At 46.9% G+C, this 5,786-nt stretch overlaps 1 long non-coding RNA gene across 1 annotated transcript; it reads right to left on the minus strand.

Annotated features, from left to right (window-relative positions):
* Positions 1-2,969: 2,969 nt before the first annotated feature.
* Positions 2,970-4,357, minus strand: LOC310865318. Its single transcript, XR_014569812.1, has 3 exons — positions 4,253-4,357; positions 3,488-3,587; positions 2,970-3,015 (listed from the first exon to the last, which is right to left on the minus strand). It is a non-coding gene; the product is annotated as an uncharacterized lncRNA (long non-coding RNA).
* Between the last annotated feature and the right edge of the window lie 1,429 nt (positions 4,358-5,786).

Below are 5,786 nucleotides of genomic sequence, written 5' to 3' on the forward strand. Positions count from 1 at the left end.
CACAGAGCGCTACAGCTATCTGCTAACCTGGGTAATAACACAGAGCGCGACAGCTAGCCGCTAACCTGGGTAATAACACAGAGCGCTGCAGCTAGCCGCTAACCTGGATAATAACACAGAGCGCTGCAGCTAGCCGCTAACCTGGGTAATAACACAGAGCGCGACAGCTAGCTGCTAACCTGGGTAATAACACAGAGCGCTGCAGCTAGCCGCTAACCTGGGTAATAACACAGAGCGCTGCAGCTAGCCGCTAACCTGGGTAATAACACAGAGCGCTACAGCTAGCCGCTAACCTGGGTAATAACACAGAGCGCGACAGCTAGCTACTAACCTGGGTAATAACCTGTGTGTGTGTGTGTGTGTGTGTGTGTGTGTGTGTGTGTCAGACCGTAGTGAAGCAGCCAGGACTCTGGTAGATTTGGGGGCGGACGCTGGTGTGAAGGATATTGACGGACAGCTCTGTATCACCGCTCTGATTGACAGGATGACTCCAGTGGTGAGAAAGTCCCGCCCACTGCCTGACGGAAAAGGGCTGTGATTTGTTTTCTCCTTTCCTTTCCTTTCCTTTCCTTTCCCTTCCTTTCTTTTCTTTCTTAATATAAATGTATTTTTAAACAGAAAACAATACATTCCCATGAGTAATTACAATATGACTGTTTGGTCTGTAAAGGCTATGGGCTGTATTTTGCGTGTCTTAAGTATCAGGTCTTATTACTTAACTTAAGACCTGGAGGAGTGGTCAATGCTCTTTGGACACTCAGAATAGCCAAATTGCATTGGTCACGCCTCCAGGTCTTAAGTTAAGTAATAAGACCTGGTACTTAAGACACGCAAAATACAGCCCTATAGCTCTAAATCTTAACATAGAGCTTCCTCAGATTCACTTGGCTTTATTGCGTGTACACAATTGATGTTTAACATTAACGTCATAGACAGCAGCCCAAGTAAAAAAGTATCTTATAGGAATTTCACTTACAAAGTAGTGCATAACAACAGACTCACGCTAGCTAAAACTGTGAAATGACTGCGTGGTCCGTTTCTGGCACAAACTCATGATCAAGAACTGGAAACCAGAACTATCCATTCTATAAGAGCTTCTTAACAGGCTGTATGTTGATGATGTTGGGGTGTTCTGTCAGGCTGTATGTTGATGATGTTGTGGTGTTCTGTCAGGCTGTATGTTGATGATGTTGTGGTGTTCTGTCAGGCTGTATGTTGATGATGTTGTGGTGTTCTGTCAGGCTGTATGTTGATGATGTTGGGGTGTTCTGTCAGGCTGTATGTTGATGATGTTGGGGTGTTCTGTCAGGCTGTATGTTGATGATGTTGTGGTGTTCTGTCAGGCTGTATGTTGATGATGTTGTGGTGTTCTGTCAGGCTGTATGTTGATGATGTTGGGGTGTTCTGTCAGGCTGTATGTTGATGATGTTGTGGTGTTCTGTCAGGCTGTATGTTGATGATGTTGGGGTGTTCTGTCAGGCTGTATGTTGATGATGTTGGGGTGTTCTGTCAGGCTGTATGTTGATGATGTTGTGATGTTCTGTCAGGCTGTATGTTGATGACGTTGTGGTGTTCTGTCAGGCTGTATGTTGATGATGTTGTGGTGTTCTGTCAGGCTGTATGTTGATGATGTTGGGGTGTTCTGTCAGGCTGTATGTTGATGATGTTGTGGTGTTCTGTCAGGCTGTATGTTGATGATGTTGGGGTGTTCTGTCAGGCTGTATGTTGATGATGTTGGGGTGTTCTGTCAGGCTGTATGTTGATGATGTTGTGGTGTTCTGTCAGGCTGTATGTTGATGATGTTGTGGTGTTCTGTCAGGCTGTATGTTGATGATGTTGTGATGTTCTGTCAGGCTGTATGTTGATGATGTTGGGGTGTTCTGTCAGGCTGTATGCTGATGATGTTGGGGTGTTCTGTCAGGCTGTATGTTGATGATGTTGTGGTGTTCTGTCAGGCTGTATGTTGATGATGTTGTGGTGTTCTGTCAGGCTGTATGTTGATGATGTTGTGGTGTTCTGTCAGGTTGTATGTTGATGATGTTGTGGTGTTCTGTCAGGTTGTATGTTGATGATGTTGTGGTGTTCTGTCAGGGTGTATGTTGATGATGTTGAGGTGTTCTGTCAGGCTGTATGTTGATGATGTTGTGGTGTTCTGTCAGGCTGTATGTTGATGATGTTGTGGTGTTCTGTCAGGCTGTATGTTGATGATGTTGAGGTGTTCTGTCAGGCTGTATGTTGATGATGTTGGGGTGTTCTGTCAGGCTGTATGTTGATGATGTTGGGGTGTTCTGTCAGGCTGTATGTTGATGATGTTGGGGTGTTCTGTCAGGCTGTATGTTGATGATGTTGGGGTGTTCTGTCAGGCTCATCTGGCTCTGAAGCAGTTCCACGTTCAGGACAGGATGACCAGACAGCAGTACTACCACCTCCACCTGCTGGAACCACCGCAGAATGACACAGCAGCAACTCACGGTATGTTCTGTACCACCTTAACCCATTCAGACCATTCCAAAAGGCTTCTAGATCCACAGTTGTTTCTATAATCAGTGGTTCTCAAACTATGTCATGTCAAGGACCATTATGTAATCTGTGCTGTTCCACGCACCATCTATGTAAAGGTGTGTGAATGTGTGTGTGAATGGGTGAATTTAATGCACAATCTATGTAAAGGTGTGTGAATGTGTGTGTGAATGGGTGAATGTAATGCACAATCTATGAAAAGTGCTTTGGATAAAGGCGCTATATATAAATGCACCATTAAAGAACCTGGAGGTATGCTGTGTTCCACCTTAACCTCGTTAACCATTGGTTCTGGATCAGGGCCCACTCTGACATCTTGAGGGCGTCCGCGGGCCCACCCATCCATCTGCATTTAGAACATAATGTCTTCATCTGATCCAAAGTGTTTGTGTCTGTCGGCCCACCCATCCATAATGTCTTCATCTGATCCAAAGTGTTTATTTTATTTGTCATTTCAGAGAAAGTTGTCAGCGAACCCACAACTCCAGTGAGTATCTATACAACGTCATGCACACACACACACACACACACACACACACACACACACACACACACACACACACACACCACACCACACACACACCACACACACACACACACACACACACACACACACACACACACACACACCACACACACACACACACACACACACACACACACACACACACACACACACACACACACACATTTTAACAGCGATAGGATCGATGCACATCACGATACATGGACGATATTGGTTCATTATACGATTCAATGATTTAAAATCAATACAGTAAATATTTGTATTATTTACTAGCAAAGAAATTTGCTAGTTTCCAAAAATGTGCGTGCGTGCTTGCATGTGTGCGTGCGTGTGTGCATGTGTGCGTGCGTGTATGTGTGTGTGCGTGTGTGCATGTGTGCGTGCGTGCATTTCTGACCTATCTTGTTTGTGTGTGTCTACCTACCGTTGTTGACCTCTGACCTGTGGGGGCGTGTCAGTTGGAGTGTATCGTCCATAATGGTCGTCTGGAGCTCATCATGCATCCTGTGGTCCTGAAGCTCATCGACATCAAATGGAAACTCTACGGCAGGTTGGAAAAATAATAACAATAATATTAACAATATGAATGGTGTTCACGGCAGGCAGTTTCAATAGTAAGACACTTGTGGCCCGTGTGCAGACTAGAGCCGGTGTACACGGTAGAGTTCACTTGTGGTACCTGGCCTTACTGACCTGAAGTCAGCTTGTGGTACCTGGCCTTACTGACCTGAAGTCAGCTTGTGGTACCTGCCTTACTGACCTGAAGTCAGCTTGTGGTACCTGCCTTACTGACCTGAAGTCAGCTTGTGGTACCTGGCCTTACTGACCTGAAGTCAGCTTGTGGTACCTGGCCTTACTACAGTCATGACCTGAAGTCAGCTTGTGGTACCTGGTCTTACTGACCTGAAGTCAGCTTGTGGTACCTGGTCTTACTGACCTGAAGTCAGCTTGTGGTACCTGGCCTTACTGACCTGAAGTCAGCTTGTGGTACCTGGTCTTACTGACCTGAAGTCAGCTTGTGGTACCTGGTCTTACTGACCTGAAGTCAGCTTGTGGTACCTGCCTTACTGACCTGAAGTCAGCTTGTGGTACCTGCCTTACTGACCTGAAGTCAGCTTGTGGTACCTGACCTGAAGTCAGCTTGTGGTACCTGGCCTTACTGATCTGAAGTCAGCTTGTGGTACCTGGCCTTACTGCAGTCATGACCTGAGAATAATTCTTCATGTCCAGATTGGGGGCGTGGCTGTTTCTCGTCCTTAACTTCCTGTTCATCGTTTCCTGGACGGCGTTGGCGATCGCTGTGTCGGCACGACAAAACACACCTGAAGTTATCCCTCTGGTAACGCACACTCACACACACGCACGAATGTGTAGGCTATCAATAAATGTACACGCACAGGAAAACATAACCCTTACAGTGCTAGCATTTATTCTAATTCACGCCAGCATTTTTTCCAGTCAAGCTCTTATTTTGAAAAGCCACATACAGTCTACCGGAAGTAGTATTAACCTAGGACTCTGAACGGAGCCTGACAGGCCTTTGTTTACAATATGAATCCAAACCGGAGCTCTGGAGACAAAAAGAAACGTTGTTTTGACCAAAATGTCATCTGGGACAAGGAATAGGAGATACAGGCCATTGAAAGAAAGGGATAGAATGGATTAGTATGGCGACGACGATCTAAGATGGACGATCCAGTGCTGTGCTAACAACATAGATAGCTAACCGGCTAACGTAAGTATAGCATTATGGCTCGATCAATCAAATGCACTATGAAAGCGCAATTGCCATTAATCAACGGCAATGGCGGTAAGCGTAGTGTCAAAAAATAGGCTTCAGTTGACCTAGATGTACGGCAATGGCGCTGAAAGTATACATCCATCAGCATTGGCATTGAACACATTGTGTGTGTGTGTGTGTGTGTCACGTGCGTGCGTGCACGGTAGGACTGGGTGTGTGTGTCTCTGCTATGCGTAGCGGTGGTGCTAACGATAGAGGAGGTGTTCAGGGAGGTCTCTGACATGTGTCGCTCTCGGGTCAGACGCTCCGTCTGGAAGGAATGGACGTCACGGCGACTCAAAGACGACCTCGCCAGCACGCACCCCATGTGGCCCGAGGTACCGCACGCACGCACGCACACACACACACACACACACGCAGGCACGCAGGCACACACACACACACACGCACGCACGCAGGCACGCACACACACACGCACGCACACGCAGGCAGGCAAGCAGACACGCACGCACACGCACGCAGGCAGGCACGCACACACGCACGCACACGCACGCAGGCAGGCACGCACACACGCAGGCACGCACATGTCCAAACCATCTCACTATATGTCTCCTCTGTACGTGTCCAAACCATCTCACTATGTCTCCTCTGTACATGTCCAAACCATCTCACTATGTCTCCTCTGTACATGTCCAAACCATCTCACTATGTCTCCTCTGTACATGTCCAAACCATCTCACTATGTCTCCTCTGTACATGTCCAAACCATCTCACTATGTCTCCTCTGTACATGTCCAAACCATCTCACTATCCTCCTCTGTACGTGTCCAAACCATCTCACTATGTCTCCTCTGTACATGTCCAAACCATCTCACTATGTCTCCTCTGTACGTGTCCAAACCATCTCACTATGTCTCCTCTGTACATGTCCAAACCATCTCACTATGTCTCCTCTGTACATGTCCAAACCATCTCACTATGCCTCCTCTGTACATGTCC

Source organism: Protomyctophum parallelum, assembly GCF_964188405.1.
Source record: "Protomyctophum parallelum genome assembly, chromosome: 10".
NCBI lineage: Eukaryota > Metazoa > Chordata > Actinopteri > Myctophiformes > Myctophidae > Protomyctophum > Protomyctophum parallelum.